Consider the following 18427-nt stretch of genomic DNA (forward strand, 5'->3'; position numbering starts at 1 on the left):
GTGGTCGTGGATCGGTGCCAAACGTGACCGCTATCACCACACTACCCACGGTGCCACTGGGACCACAGCTGGGGAATGAAGCTGAGCAGCAGATGCCAGCACTGCAGCGGAGAATGACTGCTGCCAGGAGACCTCACATCACACACACACACACATGGGACTATTCCATTAGCATAGCCGGCCCCACACTGGGCCCCTTCCATGCTGGTTTTCATCCAGGCGGTCCTCATGCGATGACCTATTCATGGTTTACAGGACATGTAAGGGGCAGCTGACCCAGAATGAGACAGCTGCAGGGGTCTGGTGCAGACAATGAACAAAACCTGCACGTGCCAAGTCTTAAGGCCACCCGGTTAAGAAATAGGATCAATATATGTATTGCTGCTGTTACTATAAACTTTGTGAAATCAACTCATGAGGACACAACGTAACGTTGCATTGCATGCGAGTGCTGCCTGGGTTGGTTTAATGTGCCTTGGTTCGTGTGTGCGGTGTCCCGGCTGTGTGTGCGGTGGGACAAGGACATAGATAAAAAGAAACGTTTTGGGAAATGGTTCTTCTTCAGAGCACATATTCAGGTGATTCGCCTTCTTCACGACAAATCCACCCCTCATCTGCCCCACTGATCCACTGCTCCAATGCCCCACTGCTCCTTTGCTGCACTGCCTCATTGCTCCATTGCTCCTCTGCTCTATTGCCCCACTTCTCCACTGCGCTCTGCTTCACTGTTCTGCTCCACTGCCAATCTGCTCCACTGCCCCTCTGCTCCACCATCTGCCACAGCAGTTGAAACAAGTGTAAAAATGGGTGCGCCACAATCGAGCAGAAAGTTTCGTTTGGTGGATTAAAGAGAAAGGAAATGCAGGACTGTGCCACTGCTCCACAATCCCAATTGCTTTGGAAAAATATTCAAAGAATGCTGCTGCTCACTAAACAGGTTGCTGCTTATGTCTTTATCGTGGGGGGTGTTTAGAGGTGGCCCATGGACCTTGTGGTCATAGCACTGAATTGGCACCACGGAGTACCTGGGATTGAATCCAGGCAGTCACCTGTGATCAAAGCAGATTCTCAAGTCTAGCGAGTCAATGGTCTCAGCCCGGTCATCATTCACTGCACAACATCAACTATCACATGGCTGCAATGTGGTTCTCCATGTACTTAGGATAAATTCCAGCTGTAAGAAGTAATAACATTGTTGTGACCAACGTTGCCCTTAAATAAAGAACAGGTGGGAAAGTCCTGCCCTTTACAATGTGGACCAGACAGCACTTGAAGGGTACTCAGAAGTAGCTACGTGATATTAGTTTCAGTGTGCCATTCTCGAGCACAAGGCTTGCATCATCATCACCACCCATCAACATTGCCAGCCATCTAACACACCCACACACTCACCATGATACTCACACACCCCGACCATCCTACTCTCACACACGTCTTGAAAGTCACACACGCACCATTACTCACACACAAACCTACAAACTCACAACGACAACAGCCGTAATTTGCCACGGCATGATGGTGATATCATCACAACAACCCAGGTGCCATGGGTTGACTGCTGTGCCAGGCTAGGTGCAGGAGGAGGTCACGGGACAGAGCCAGGTGTCATGGGTTGACTGCTGTGCCAGGCTAGGTGCAGGAGGAGGTCATGGGATAGATACTGATGCTATGGGTTGACTGCTGTGCGACAATCCCACTTGGGCGACAGCCAAAGGCCAAAGGTCGGAGTGCAGCCAGTAAACTCCTAAACCTGCACCACCTAGAGAGAAGGGGACATGGAGACATGGGGAGAGAAAGGATGGAGACACGGGGAGAGAGGAGGGAGACACGGGGAGAGAGAGGAGGGAGACACGGGGAGAGAGAGGAGGGACACACGGGGAGAGAGAGGAGGGAGACACGGGGAGAGAGAGGAGGGAGACACGGGGAGAGAGAAGAGGGAGACACGGGGAGAGAGAGGAGGGAGACACGGGGAGAGAGAGGAGGGAGACACGGGGAGAGAGAGGGGGGAGACACGGGGAGAGAGAGGGGGGAGACACGGGGAGAGAGAGGAGGGAGACACGGGGAGAGAGAGGAGGGAGACACGGGGAGAGAGTGGAGGGAGACACGGGGAGAGAGAGGAGGGAGACACGGGGAGAGAGAGGAGTGAGACACGGGGAGAGAGATGAGGGAGACACGGGGAGAGAGAAGAGGGAGACACGGGGAGAGAGAGGAGGGAGACACGGGGAGATAGAGGAGGGAGACACGGGGAGAGTGAGGAGGGAGACATGGGGAGAGAGAGGAGAGAGACACGGGGAGAGAGAGGAGGGAGACACGGGGAGAGACAGGAGGGAGACACGGGGAGAGAGAGGAGGGAGACACGGGGAGAGAGAGAGGAGTGAGACACGGGGAGAGAGAGGAGTGAGACACGGGGAGAGAGAGGAGTGAGACACGGGGAGAGAGAGGAGGGAGACACGGGGAGAGTGAGGAGGGAGACACGGGGAGAGAGAGGAGGGAGACACGGGGAGAGAGAGGAGGGAGACACGGGGAGAGAGAGGAGGGAGACACGGGGAGAGAGAGGAGGGAGACACGGGGAGAGAGAGGAGGGAGACACGGGGAGATAGAGGAGTGAGACACGGGGAGAGAGAGGAGGGAGACACGGGGAAAGAGAGGAGGGAGACACGGGGATAGACAGGAGGGAGACACGGGGAGAGAGAGGAGTGAGACACGGGGAGAGAGAGGAGGGAGACACGGGGAGAGAGAGGGAGACACGGGGAGAGGAGTGAGACACGGGGAGAGAGAGGAGTGAGACAAAGCAGGCACCTGTGGGCCAGGCGCCTCCTCTGCCCTCCCCCACCACCGCCACTGCTGTGTCCACACCGTGCAAGGTTCTCACCTTCTTCTGGCTGAGTCGACGTAGAGGAGGCCCAGCCAGCGAGCCGCCACTTCAGAAGCTCGCGAGCCACCAACGGTGGCCGTGAGAGGGAATCCAAATCAGCCGCTCGCCACCCACAATGCACAGCACCGCCTCCACTTGCCCCGGCCTCAGCGGAAGTAGCAGCTGAGGGAGGCGAGGGGGGTGAAGGGGAGACATGGAGGGTGGCGCAGGGGGAGTTATGGGGTTGAGGGGTTATTCATAATAAAGGTTTATTTGGGTTAGTCTCCAACACACCGATGTGCTAAAGTAGAAACTAATTGGCACTTTTTGTTCACGTGACAAACTTTATTCATTGGCTGTGTCGGGTGGTGACGGGTTTTAAGACACATTTATATTCACACGATCTTACCACAAAAAAAAACCTTTATTATGGGATTGGAGAAAGTCAGGGGTTCAAAGGGTTAGGGGGTTGGATTTAGAGGCATAGGGGTTTAGTGGGTGAGGGGTTTAGAGGGTGAGCGGTTTAAGGGTTAAGGCGATTAAAAGGTTAGGGTGTTAAGGGTGAAGGGGATTAGAGGGTTATAGTTTTCGGAATATAGGGGTTTAGAGGGTTAGGGGTATAGAGGCTTAGGTGTTTATAGGGTTTTAGGAATCTATGGGTCTGTGATTAACACTGAACCCGATGGGAGACCCAGTGATTACACCAAACCCTATAAGTGGCCCAGTGATTAACACTGAACTCTATGGGAGACCCAGTGATTACACCAAACCCTATAAGTGGCCCAGTGATTAACACTGAACCCGATGGGAGCCCCATTGATTAACATTGAACCCTATGGGTGCCCCAGTGATTAACACTGAACCCTATGGGAGCCTCAGTGATTAACACTGAACCCTATGGGAGACCAAGTGAGCAACACTGAACCCTATGGGAGTCCCAATGATTAACACTGAACTGTAAAACCACCCACTCCCGAGTGTAAGTGGGTGAGTGTGTGGGTGAGTAGGTGAATGAGTTTCTGATTGAGTGGGTGAGAAAGTGGGCGAGTAGGTGATTTATTCAATGAGTGGATGAGTGGGTGAATGAGTGGTGAGTGAGTAGCTGAGTGAGTTTCTGAGTGGGTTAGTGAGTGGAGGATGAGTGAGCTAGTGAGTCTCCGAGTGAATGGGTGAGTGATTGAATTAGATAATGATTGACCGAGTTGCTGAATGAGTGAGTGACTGAAGGAATGAGTGGGGAAACGAGTGAATTGGTGAGGGAGTGGGTGAGTAAATAAGAGAGTGAGCGAGATAGTAGATGAGGGAGTTTTTGAGCGAGTGGGTCAGTGGTTGTAGGAGTTTCTAAGTGAGTGGATGAGTGATTTTCTGAGTGCATGAGTGAGCGAGTTAGTGAGTAAACGTGGCTGATTGAGTAAATGAGTAGATAGGTTAGTGAGTGAGTGCGGATGAGTAAAGGAGTTTTTGAGTAGGTGGTTTGGTGGTTGACTGCGTTTCTGAATAGGTTAGTGGGTGAGTAAGCTTCTTTGTGCGTCTGTGAGTGAGTCTGGGAGCGAGTGAGTCTGAGTATGTGAGTGAATGGATGAGTGAATGGGTGAGTGAGTCAGTGGGTGAATGCTTGGGTGAGTGAGTTTCTGAGTCAGTCTGTGAGTGAGTGGATGAGTGAGTGGGTGAGCGAGTGGGTGAGCGAGTGGGTGAGCGAGTGGGTGAGCGAGTGGGTGAGCGAGTGGGTGAGCGAGTGGGTGAGCGAGTGGGTGAGCGAGTGGGTGAGCGAGTGGGTGAGCGAGTGGGTGAGCGAGTGGGTGAGCGAGTGGGTGAGCGAGTGGGTGAGCGAGTGGGTGAGCGAGTGGGTGAGCGAGTGGGTGAGCGAGTGGGTGAGCGAGTGAGTGAGCGAGTGGGTGAGATTGGATGAGCGAGTGGATGAGTGAATGGATGAGTGAGTGGATAAGCAAGTGAGCCCACGAGTGAGAAAGTTGTTGAATGAGTGGGTGAGCGAGTGGGTGAGTAAATGGGTGAGTGAGTGGAGGAGTGATATTCTGAGTTGGTGGTTGAGGAAGTGGGTTCTTAAGTGAGTGGAATAGTGGATGAGTGAGTGGGTGAGTGAGTGTGTGGGTGGGTGCGTGATTTAGTATATGAGTGATTGATCGATTGTGTGGGTGAGTGAGTAGGTGAGTGAGTTTCTGAATGAGTGGCTAATAGACTGGGCGAGGTGAGTGAGTGGGTGGGTGAGAGAGTCTCCAAGTGAGTGGGTTAGTGCGTGGGTTGTTGAATGAGTGAGTGGTTGAGTGAGTGGATGAGTGAATGGATGAAATTATTGAGTGGATGAGTTAATGGTTGCGAGTGAGTCGGTGGGTGGATGAATGAGTTTCGTAGCGAGTGGATGAGTGAGCGACTGAGTCTGTGAGTGAGTGAGTTGGTCAGTGAGTGGCTGAGGGAGTGGATGAGTAAGTAGGTCAGTGAGTGGGTGCGGATAAGTGAGGTAGTTTTAAAGTAAGTGGGTTGGTGGTGGAGTGAGTTTCTGAATAAGTTAGTGGGTGAGAGCTTCTGAGTGAGTCTGTGAGTGATTGAGTCTGAGCGAGTGAGTCTATGAGCGAGTCTATCAGAGAGGGAGTCTGTGAACGAGTAAGTAAGTGGGTGAATCTGTGCGCGCATGGGTAAGTGGGCGAGTGAGTGCACGAGTGAGTGGGTGAATTATTTTGTGAGTCAGTTTCTGAGCGTGTGAGTGGGTGAGTTTATGAGCGATTCTGTTAGTGGATGCACGAGTGGGTGAGCAAGTGGGTGGGTAAATGAGTGAGCGAGTTCTTGAGTGAGTTTCTGAGTGAGTGGCTGAGTGAGTAGGTGAGGGATTGGGTGAGCGAGTAAGCCTGTGAGTCATTGAGTGGGTGGGTGCACGAGTGGATGAGTCTGTGTGAGTCTATGTGTCTTTGTGTAAGTATATTGTCTGTGTTTCGACGGTTCTTTGTTTGAGTTAATTGGTTTCTGTGCGAGTCAATGGGTCTGTGTGAGTCTATGGATCTATGTGCGAGTCTTTGGGTCTCTGTGTGGTGCACATAGCCTGGCATGTGAGTGGGGGGTACAGTACCCCTGTGCGTATGTGTAGCGGGGGCACCGTAACCCCGTGTGTATGTGGGTGGGGTACCGTAACCCTGTGTGAGGGGATCTTCCCCCTGCCGGGGCAGAGGGAGGATCATGAAGGTGGACCCGGAAGCGCTCAGCTTGGGAGACAAACCATCCTCCTCCTGCTTCTTGTTGTTATGCTGGGGGAGGGAGGGTTGTGGAGAGGGAAGAAGGGAGGAGGAAAAGAGGAAACTAAACTATTTCAATTTTTCCAGGTAATGCCCACCGAGCTACACAGCTCTTCTTCAGAAAGGAAAATGCCACAAATGATAGGTCAACCACGTGGCCTATCATCACGTCGACATTTATAAAAACCAAACACTCTGAACGTGACCACGGGGAGAGAGGGAGAGAGACACGCAAACTCTAAATATATAGCAGGTGTGAGGGTAGGGATCGGACCCACGACCTCCTTTATAACAGGCGAGATAATTGCGGGAGAAAGGAGAGAGATAGAGAGGTAGGGAAGGTGAGGGAGGTAGAATGGGTGGGGGAGAGTGGGGGGAGACAGGGAGAGGGAGGAAGAGTGGGTAAAGGGAGGGGGGGAAATAAGTCAAGCTCAGAGTATTGCTTGCACTCACCATGATACAATCACCATCAAACTCACACTGTCACATACCATCACTCACATACTCACCATGATACTCACACATCCACACACACTCACCCTCATAAACACACCCCTACCATCCAACTCACACAGACACGACATGATAGTTACACACTCAATCACCATTACTCGCACACAAGCACACAAACTCACAACGACAATGGCCGTCATTCGCCACTACGTGGCGGTAATGTCATCACAACAAACCAGGTGCCATGGGTTGACTGCTGTGCCATACTAGGTGCAGGAGGTCATGGGACAGACCCAGGTGCCATGGGTTTACTGCTGTGCCAGGCTAGGTGCAGCAGGAGGAGGTCATGGGACAGACCCAGGTGCCATGGGTTTACTGCTGTGCCAGGCTAGGTGCAGCAGGTCACGGGACAGATCTGGGTGCCACAGGTTGACTGCTGTTCCAGGCTAGGTATAGGAGGTCACGGGACAGATCTTGATATTATGGGTTGACTGATGTGCGACAATCCCACTCGGATGACAGCCAAGGTCAAAGGTCAGAGTGCAGCCAGTCAACTCCTAACCCTTTAACCTGGACCACCCAGAAAGAAGAGGGGGGATGGAGACACGGGGAGAGAGAGCAGAGGTAGGAGGAGAGTGTGTGGAGGAAGCGAGAGCTTCTATAAAGATGCAGGAGGTAAAGATGGCCCAGAATCAATGACGACTGCAAGGTATGCTGGGAGGCAAGGTCATGTGACCACAGGGGTGGCAGTGCTGGCTGGAGCAATCGTTGTTGGAGCCGCATGGGCAGAGGACACGGAACGCATCCTTCATCCCAGCACCTGCACCAACCACAATCACCACCACAACTAAAACCAAAACAACCATTAAATAACCACAACGATAACCACACCTCCAATTAGCACGGTCGGCTGAGTAGGGTGCAATTGAAGTTCAAAATAATACAACTACCATAACAACCATCATAACCACCTACACCACAACTATGACCACTACAACCACAACCTACACAATTATAACAAATATAACCACAAACACCACAACCGCACATATAACCACAACTTACACAACCACAATTATAACCACAACCTAAACCACCACAACCAGAGCCACAACTACCATAACAACCAACATAACCATCTACACCACAACTGCACAACTGTAACCTCCACCACCACTACAACCACCACCACCACCACAACCACCACCACCACCACAACCACCACAACCACCACCATAACCACCACCATAACCACCACCATAACCACCATAACCACCACCATAACCAAACAACAAAAACATTGACGCAGATACTACACAACCACTGCATGAAGGGTCTTTATCCCTGTGGGTGAGTGAGTGGCTGAGCGAGTGGCTGAGTGGGTGGGTGAGTGGCTGAGCGAGTGGCTGAGTGGGTGAGTGGCTGAGCGAGTGGCTGAGTGGGCGAGTGGCTGATTGGGTGAGTGCCTGAGTGAGTGGGTGAGTGGCCAAGTGTGAAATGGACTCGAACCTGCACCTCTGCATTGCAAGCCCAGTGAGCTCACGCCCCGCATGTGTATCGGGGTAAAGTGTGGGCACGCCCAGCGTGGGAGAGTAGACCAAACACTCCACATCGCGGCCTCTAGTCGAGGCCATTTCTGCCACGACAACAAATCCGCCCCTCCAGAGACACAAACAACTAAATGTAACTCATCCCATCAGCCACAATCTGTCAGTGCCTCTCATCATCATCAGCAGCAGCAGCAGGGGCCGTGAACTCAACAGGCGCCTCCTCTGCCCCCCCCCACACCACCGCCACTGCTGCTGCTGCTGCGTCCACAGCGTGCAAGGTGCTCGCCTTGTTCGGGCTGAGTCGACGTAGAGGAGGCCCAGCCAGCGAGCCGCCGCTTCAGAAGCTCGCGAGCCACCGACGGTGGCCGCGAGCGGGAATCCAAATCGTCCGCTCGCCACCCACAATGCACAGCGCCGCCTCCACTCGCCCCGGCCTCAGCGGAAGTAGCAGCGGGGGGAGGGGCGAGGAGGGTGAAGGGGCGGGGCGAAGGGTTGGGCATCGGGGGGAGGGGCTCCGGTGGGGGGGGGAGGAGCACCGGTGGGGGGGAGGGGCTCCGGTGGGGGGGAGGGGCTCCGGTGGGGGGGAGGGGCTCCGGTGGGGGAGGAGGGGCTCCGGTGGGGGGAGGGAGCTAATTCGGCTGTGACGGTCCCACCTGATGACGGAGACTTGTGTTGCCTCCGAAACGTCGTGAATTTTATTTTGTTTTGTTTTATTTTACTTTCATTAATTTTAATGTTTTTACCTACGTGACTTTACCGAAAAAACCTGAGAATATGGGAGGGACTCCAGTTGGGGGGAGGGGCTCCGGTGGGGGGAGGAGCTCCGGTGGGGGGGAGGGGCTCCGGTGGGGGGGAGGGGCTCAGGTCTGCGACGTCATAGTGGGCGTGGTCACCTGGTACCGCCCCCTCGTGTCTCCCTCAGGCAGTTTGTCCGTTAGAGAGTCGCGGGAGAATTTGGCGAAGGTGAGAAATGGTGTGAGTCTGTGTGTGTGTAAGTATGTGTGTGTGTGAGTCTGTGTGTGAGTCTGTGTGTGTGTGAGTCTGTGTGTGTGTGAGTCTGTGTGTGTGTGAGTCTGTGTGTGTGTGAGTCTGTGTGTGTGTGAGTCTGTGTGTGAGTCTGTGTGTGTGTGAGTCTGTGTGTGTGCGAGTCTGTGTGTGTGAGTCTGTGTGTGTGTGTAAACATCGCCACTAGGGAGACAAAGGCGGCCGGGCGTGGTGCTTTATCTTTGTTGTTAGTGGTGGTGGTGTTGATGATGTTGACGGTGGTGGTCTTGGTGGTGTTGGTTGTGATGGTGGTGTTGTTGGTGGTGGTGGTGTTGGTGTTCTTGGTGGTGGTGTTGGTGGTGGTGCTGGTGATGTTGATGGTGGTTTTATTGTTAGTGTTGGTGGTGTTGATGGTGGTGTTGATGGTGGTGTTGTTGATTGTGGTGTTGGTGGTTGTTGTGTTGGTGGTGGTCTTGGTGGTGCTGTTGGTGGTGTTGATGGTGATGGTATTGTTGGTGGTGTTGATGGTGGTGTTGTTGATTGTGGTGTTGTTGGTGGTCGTGTTGGCGGTGGTGGTCTTGGTGGTGGTGTTGGTTGTGGTGGTGTTAGTGGTGTTGATGGAGGTGATGTTGATGGGGGTGGTGTTGGTGATGTTTTTGGTTATGGTGTTGATGGTGGTGATAGTCTTGTTGATGGTGGTGGTGGTGGTATTGTTGGTGTTGGTGGTGTTGATGGTGGTGTTGTTGATTGTACGATCCATCCTGGGTTTAACCAGGCTGGATTGTGTGAGGGGCTCACAAATACTTGAAAGATCTGGAGACATTCCCACCAGTAAGTTCCTCCGGCAGGCAAGGCTGCATTGGCTGGGTCTTGTAGACTGCATACCCAAGCAGTTTCTTTTGGTTACATAAAGAGGGCTAAACGGGCACGACATGGGCTGTCAAAAATATGGACTGATGCTGTATGGGAGGATGTGGAGCTGAGTGGACTTGCAGAAGACTGGTATCAGCGGTGTGGATAGCATCCTTCACGAGGAAGCTCGTGAAGGCTCCTACCGGGCAGTAGGAGGCAGTCGCCTTCCAACAACAACTGAGGACAGAGGAGTGACGCTCACAACGAGTAGCGGATAAAATTCAACAAGTTGGCACAGTTGGGGATACAGCTGGTGTATCTACCAGTCATCTCAGCCAACCTTTGGAACCTGGGTCTATCCCGTGACGTCTTGTCAGCCTTCGACACTTCACGTGGACTAAAAGTGCACCTGGCCCGGCACAGGCGCCGTGGTGTCATCACCCCTACTTAGTGGCGAATGTCGGTTGTTGTTGTTTTTGTATTTCGTGTTGTGAGTGGTGATGATGTGAGTCTGTGTTGATGATGTGGGTTCATGGTGAGGATGTAAGCCCGCGTTGTGACTCGTGTTGAGATCTGGGAGCACTCACGCCCCCTCGACTCTTTGTGATCCTCGCCTTCGTCTCCTGCTCCGCACGCAGAGACCCGGACTGTACGAGAGACGCTGTGAGTTCTGTGCACCCTGCTCTGCAAGTTGCTACCATGGAGGTACGTGTGGCTCTTCGACTCGTGTGGTGAAGTATTGATGGACGTGTGCTCTCCACTCTGCGTGTGGCTACCTGTCGCCTATCCATATACCTGAGTGTACATCTACTTGCCTGCCTGAGTGTGTGTGCATCTATCAGGGTATCCTCCCCGAGATCCTGTCTGTGTACCTGCCTGTCTACATGTGAATAATCTACAGTACTTTTATCTATCCACTACTGGATGAAGGCCTCCTTCCCTGAGTTCCTGCTACCCTTCACGATCCTGCGATGGCATAATCCACCAAGCACCGATTTTGTCGCTCCATCTTTCTGGAAGCTGTCCTCTCAGACGTGCTCCGATACTTGGCTGCAGCTCCGTTATTCTTCTTGACCATTGGCCATCGTTGTTCCTCCTGGCCGTGGCATGTCCTGGCCCAGCCCCACTTCTCTTAACAGTTTGAAGGATGCCATTAACCTGTGTGTGTCCTCTAAATCCACACGTGTCTCATTGTAATATCCAAGTTGACATCAGATATTGACCAAATATCCCAACGCTGAGAACTGACACAACATCTTGGCAGGACCCTCCTGATTGTGGAGCCCAGGATCTCAGAGATTCTGGGCTCAGTGCTCGCCTCCTGCGCTTTCCCCAACATCTTGCTAAAGTTTACGTGGTGGACCTTTGTCTTTATGTGTGTGTAGATGAGCCGAGCTGGAGAGGCGAGGAGTAAGGGCGAATCTTGCACCACTTGGAGTGCGCTGTCCTCAGAGGGCACCGCCTCCATCTGCAGCAAATCACCGCAAGGTAAGGACAGTAATGAGAGACGTCACAGTGGGCCATGATGAATGATGGAACATCACAATGGCCATGTTGCAGGGTGAGATGTCACAGTGACCGTGATGCATTGGAGATTTCATAGCAGCCATGATGCATGGTGGATGTCACAGTGACCGTGATGCATTGGGGATTTCATAGCAGCCATGTTACATGGTGCATGTCACAGTGACCGTGATGCATTGGAGATTTCATAGCGGCCATGTTACATGGTGCATGTCACAGTGGCCGTGATGCATTGGAGATTTCATAGCGGCCATGTTGCATGGTGGATGTCACAGTGACCGTGATGCATTGGAGATTTCATAGCGGCCATGTTACATGGTGCATGTCACAGTGACCGTGATGCATTGGAGATTTCATAGCGGCCATGTTACATGGTGCATGTCACAGTGACCGTGATGCATTGGAGATTTCATAGCGGCCATGATGCATGGTGGATGTCACAGTGACCGTGATGCATTGGGGATTTCATAGCAGCCATGTTACATGGTGCATGTCACAGTGACTGTGATGCATTGGAGATTTCATAGCGGCCATGTTGCATGGTGGATGTCACAGTGGCTGTGATGCATTGGAGATTTCATAACGGCCATGTTACATGGTGCATGTCACAGTGGCCGTGATGCATTGGAGATTTCATAGCAGCCATGTTACATGGTGCATGTCACAGTGGCCGTGATGCATTGGAGATTTCATAGCAGCCATGTTACATGGTGTATTGTTGGATCTATGCCCTGTTTTCCGTTATTAATATTAAGAATAATAAAAAAAAAAAAAATTCTATATATATATTTTTTCAAATTAATTAATGAAAACAACTCACTTCTCCTCACAAGAACACCAGGAATCCATGAAACATGGAGGGCGGTTAAAATGTTGAGAGTTCGGTCACAAAGAGGTCATAGACATCCAGATGGACAAAAGATGTATGGACTAGCCTCCCAAGACATCTGGAGATGTACAGATAAGGTGCAGAGTAAATAGCGGTTGCAACTCGCGTTTTCTTAACGTTTTCCTTACCGAAAAGTAGAAACTTAACAAAGAGAATTAACCAACAAACAATAATATTTTTACTATTATTATATGTTTCCTACCTACACGAACTTCCTAAAAACTAAAGAGTACGAATTCCAGAAAGCTTAAGTGGAAACATAGTTACGCTTAACCTCAGGACATTAAAATATAACTCAGAATAAACACCAATCTCTGGAGAACTAAACTTGGCGAAACCCAAAATAATAATGTGACGAGAATCATTACGAATATTCATTAAACATAGACGAATGATTACCACGATACTAAGACCGAAGGAACTCATAGAATATAATTCAAGAATAAATGTAACACACAGGACCACATAAATGTATTACAAACATCTCCTCAGCCACCTTTGTCTTCCAGCGGGGTCTGACAAGCATGGAGGGAGCAAAAAGGTCACAAAGGGGGGGGGGGTGTCTGTTTCTTCTCGCTCTGTCTTGTTTGTTTTCTCTCGCAAGAGACGCGGAGAGAGGGGAGTCACGTTTTGAGTTAGGCACGGGCGCACACCGCGAAAGGACAGTCTGGGTTGAGTCAGTCCGAGTCGAGCTCAGCGTTGCGACGGGGCACGCAAGGGAGCTGTGGCAGTCGTGCCTCGAGAAGAGATGGGACGACAAGACTTCGTTAAAGTGACAGTCTGAGAGCAGTCTGTCCGAGGCGCTCGGTCTCGCAACTCGGTTTGCGACGCAGCGTTGCGACGGGGGCTCGCAAGAGAGCTGGGGCGGTTGTGCCTCGAGAAGTGATGGAACGAGGAGGAGTCGTTCGAGTCGCAGAAGTCTGAGTTCAACCTGAGTTGGGGCTGGGTTTCAGCCGTGCTCCGGCTGGCGGAGCGTCGTGAGGAAACGAAACACCGATGCCGATAGCAGGTGTCGCTTCTCGCAGAACGAAGTTAAGTGCGAGTGAAGCTGACAGCTTCACGAACAAGGGAAGCACGGAGCAGAGAGAGTGACGAGTGATGACAAGCAATCAACCTGTAAAAGGGCGGAGATCGCCAAGCGTCGACCAAGCGAGCAAAGCAGAGAGCGCGAAGCAGTGGAGAAAGCCTGGTCAAACGGCTGGGAGGGAGAGGACAGCGCCATCGAATGCGCCGTGTGCCTGAGGGCACACCGACCAACGACCAGTGTGAACACACCAGACGTCCAGAGCGACGGCGAGCATCGTGCCGACTCAACAATCAATCGAGCAGTGGAGAAGCCGGGGGCTGCCACCAAGAAAGCGCGAGCGCCACCGAGCGACACCCAGCGCCACCGAGCGACACGAGCGACCGAGCATCTTTAAGCACAGCATCGTGCCAACTCGTCATCCAGCGGTGGAGGGAGAGAGAGAGCGCACAAGCAGAGACACGCAGGGGCTCGCGGCGGCCACGCCCAAGCCAGAGAGAACCTCTCTGGCCGCTGTTTGTATAATCCCTCCCCCACCCCACAAGCTAACGACACAACTCCCGGCTCTAAAATGTTTTTTTTTATTAATTTTACAAGGGGACAACGCACACACAACACGCACACGAATAAGACTTTCAAAAGTTATCTTTGTGTTTCAAAAAGGGTTGCCATTTCGAGGTGGTGCGTTCAATATCAACTGATCGTGCAAAGCAGTTGCTGACGTCGAGTTACATGAATAAGAAATGTTTTAGTCATTCATTTTCGTTAACTGCATAATTTCGCCAATGAAGAAGTATTTTTAGTCATTCATATTAGGTAATTGCATAGTATCGCAAATGCATAAGTGTTTATTCATTCATTTAGTCAAATGCATAATATCGTAATTGCATAATAATTTTAGTTATTCATATTAATCGAATGCATAGTATCGCAAATGCATAAGAGTTTGATTATTCATGAATTATTGACGCATGTTTGTCCTGCATGATAGAATGTCACATGCTTGTTAGAATAAAATTGCTTAACACCAACTGTTCGAGTGCTTCTTTCCAAGTCCATGCAAAACTGTCTTATTCATAAGAGCTGTATCCTGTGATGAGATCTGAACTGGTGACCTTAAATATCATAACACACACTAGGATAATCGGTAAACGTTTAATCGATGATAATCGTGTTATCCTGATTGATATAACTCTGGATAAACGAAGCTGAGCCTAATTATCACAACTGCACACATTAACATAATCGCAAGCAGCCGCATAATTACTACGATTATCCCCGTGATTATCATAATGTATGCATATAATCACATGCATTATCATAATTTATGCATGTTAATACACACATTAACATAATTAATGCGATATGCGCATTTTTCGGAAATTATTAATTTTTTATTATTTTCATCAAAAATTCATAACTCCGACACATACAACAGTATGTCACAGTGGCCGTGATGCATTGGAGATTTCATAGCGGCCATGTTACATGGTGGATGTCACAGTGACCGTGATGCATTGGAGATTTCATAGCAGCCATGTTACATGGTGCATGTTACAGTGACCGTGATGCATTGGAGATTTCATAGCGGCCATCTTACATGGTGCATGTCACAGTGACCGTGATGCATTGGAGATTCCATAGCGGCCATGTTGCATGGTGGATGTCACAGTGGCCGTGATGCATTGGAGATTTCATAGCGGCCATGTTACATGGTGGATGTCACAGTGGCCGTGATGCATTGGAGATTTCATAGCGGCCATGATGCATGGGTGATATCCAGGTGGCCAAGTTGCATGAGGGACTTCATGTTGGCAGTGTTGCATGCGGGACTTAATGGTAGCCATGTTGCATGGGGGACTGCATCATGGTGGCCATGTTGCATGGGGATGATTATCTGTGCTCTGGCCTCAGCACATCACACGCTTTCAGATGCACTTCCGATATTATGAAGCCACTGGAGCTATACACTTTTAAATCATCTCGATTGAAAACTACTTTCTTTAGAACTTTTCATGTTTAGAATAATTTTACTTCCCCCGCGTATGCATTTGGCACCATTGGCTACGAACGGTGCAAAAGAAGTTCAACATACATACAGACATAACTGGTATTGGCAAAAACATCCCAATCCTGTAATATTTTCCTACAAATTGCTCAACTTTGGGATCACACAGCTGTTGTCGTTATTCTCATGTCTGCAGAAATCCTGGGTCTCTTTGGCCCTCACTTGACCAACCGTGAGAAGCTAGAACTCGCAGCCATGCAGGAAGTGTGGTACTTTGCACTTTTCAACAAATCTGAGGGATTCAACAATGATGGATACGACGACCAAGAACGAAATTACATTCTGGTGAGGCTCGCAACAAAACACCAGCTGTGGGGGCGGTCACAGGGCCCATCGGTAGCGGGGTTTGTGGCTTCTTGTCATTGCACCTGACGTACCAACCAGGGCTATCACACACACCAATTCACTTCAGAATCAGAAGTGTTTTATCGCGAGTAAAGCCCATTGAGCTAAGAAGCTCTTTTTTAAGGGTGACTGAGCCAGCAGACATCAGAACATTCCACAATGACAGATTTTAAAAACGTAATCATTACAGAAAATATATTAGAAAATTACATTCTCACTTAAATCTAGACTTAAAGCTTTCGTGACTGCAAGAATTCATATTTTTTGGGTCTTTCGGTAAAGACAAGTAGATAGGTTCAAAGAAAATAACAAAAACTAAAACTACAACGTTTCATCTTCTTGGTTCTTTCGGTAAAGTCACGTAGAATGGAAACAATAAAAATAATAAAATAAAATATAATAAAATAATTCTCACGACGTTTCGGCTACAACGCAAGCAGCCGTCTTGCGTTGTAGCCGAAACGTGAGAATAATTTTTGTATGTTTTATTTTATTATTTTATTGTTTCCATTCTACCGAAAGAACCAAAAAGATGAATCCCTGCAGTCACAAAAGCTTTAAATCGAAATACAACGTTTCAATCGCAACAAAATCGGTCGTCTTCAGGAAAAGTGGGGTTAGCTTCCAAAGGCAAACTGTTTATTAGGGTTTGAAATGGGCATTGCCAAAATGTCAGCAGCCAATATTAATGCAAGTGGTGGGCAGCCAACCCGACAGTTTCAGATCTGCCTTATGTTCGTGAACATAAGGCAGATCCGAAACTAGGTAGGATCTGAAACACGGTAGGACCAATACCTCAGCCGTGGCTGATCATTGTTTTAATGCGGTGGGCTCACACAAAATTTATTTCTCTAAGACGAATGTACTTTGCAAACCCACTGGCTAGCAACAAAGAAGCCATCCATTTTTATCGACACAGACACAATTTAAACCGAGAAGATGGGTACAAACTGAGTAATCATTGGAAGGACGTTATCAACCAGTTTAAGTCATAACTGGCTATGATCTTCCCATCCTACCACCTTCTGATGATAGTTGTGCTTTTTGCCCATTTCAAACTTGCGCTTTCACACTAACACAGCCACTTTGCGTGCCGACCCCTCCGTTACTATTCTGTCATTAACATGATAATTTTCATCCAGCAATCCTTTGATTGTTGATTGTTTTTTGTTATTTTCTTTCAATCTATGTACGTGACTTTACCGAAAGATCTTCTTGGTTCTTTCAGTAAAGTCACGTAGAATGGAAATAATAAAATAATAAAAATAAAACATAACAAAATAATTCTCACGACGTTTCGGCCACAACGCAAGCAGCCGTCCTCAGGTGAAGAACAGGTCTGTCAGAAAGACAGCGTCTGAATGAACACCACCAGGCTTGGCAGCGTATATTTAGGCTGGGTTGGAGGGGGAAGAGCGCCTTGACAAAGGAATTTGCATATCCCAAAGAATATACATTCTCACTTCTTAAACTTTGTGATTTTAATTATATTCACTTTAAATGATTGTACCTTTTGTGCAGTTCCGGCATGAGCACCTCCGCTACCGCTATGAGGTGCTGAAGAAGATTGGAGAAGGAGGTCAAGGCCAGGTGATCCAGTGCCTTGATCACAAAAGGAACATCCTGGTGGCCATCAAGATCCTGGTGTCACCATCGAGGTAAGACTTCAGAGCCGCGCCGTCACGAGGCCGATGTTGTTGTTAAGTCCGTTGCCACGGGCAGCCGTGCGATGCAGTGATGACACTCGTGCATCAAAGCGAGAAGGGGGGCCTGGGTTCGACTCCTGATTCGGGTGCCCTACTGTATGGAGTTTGCATGTTCTACCCCTGTTCTGCATCAGTTCCTTCTGGGTTTTCAGATTTTTCCTCTCTAAAGCTTAAAATACACACACACAGTGTAAACTAATATTGGGGCAAAACATCCCATTGCTGAAAGATTACCTGCACATTACGGTAATTCCTCATTTAATGCTGTAGATACATTGCTGAAAAGTTCCGCGTCCAGCAAAAAAGTATTGAGCGAAAATAATTTCCCCATAAATAATGTAATAATAATGTTTGGCGAGATACAATGCACTCATACACCTTGAGATGACGAGACCAATAACTGAGGGTATGCCGTCAAGTTACTTTATCATTGCGAGTAATGTATCATTGCAGCTCAAGAAAGTAGTCTGTTGTCGACTACTCACAGATCGTGTTATAACGGGCGTGTTCCGTGCTTTAACAGGCGTGTTCTACGTTATAACGAGAAGCGTTCCGTGTTGCAATGGGCGCGTTCGTGTTATTACGGGCACATTCCGCATTATGCGAAAAGTGTGTCCTAATGTAAGAGCCATATTGAAGTGAAAATGCGTTGTGTTAACATGCGTTTGCATTTAGATTTGTCAAATGACCAATCCGATTTGAATGGCTCTTCACTTCCAAATCCTGATAGACAGCCAGTTCTGTTTTACCAGGTTTAGCTTTCTTTTTTCACACTTTTGTCATGTAGGCCAGGCTTAGTCACAAATCGAACCTCTCCATAATAAAGGCTCAGTCTTTTGTTATGCAGTTTATTACCATCTACATGGCAGAGGCTCGGTCTCATTTGCAGCATTTTGTTATGTAGGCTAGGCGTTAGTCACAAACCGCACCTCTCCA

General features: G+C 49.5%; 1 long non-coding RNA gene across 1 annotated transcript; it reads right to left on the reverse strand.

The window, feature by feature from the left end:
• Nucleotides 1–428: 428 nt before the first annotated feature.
• Nucleotides 429–6104, reverse strand: LOC144738418 (uncharacterized). Its single transcript, XR_013589258.1, has 3 exons — nucleotides 5991–6104; nucleotides 2873–3037; nucleotides 429–1759 (listed from the first exon to the last, which is right to left on the reverse strand). It is a non-coding gene; the product is annotated as an uncharacterized LOC144738418 (long non-coding RNA).
• Between the last annotated feature and the right edge of the window lie 12323 nt (nucleotides 6105–18427).

Source organism: Lampetra planeri, chromosome 82 (assembly GCF_965212315.1).
Source record: "Lampetra planeri chromosome 82, kcLamPlan1.2.h2, whole genome shotgun sequence".
NCBI classification, from domain to species: Eukaryota; Metazoa; Chordata; class Hyperoartia; order Petromyzontiformes; family Petromyzontidae; genus Lampetra; species Lampetra planeri.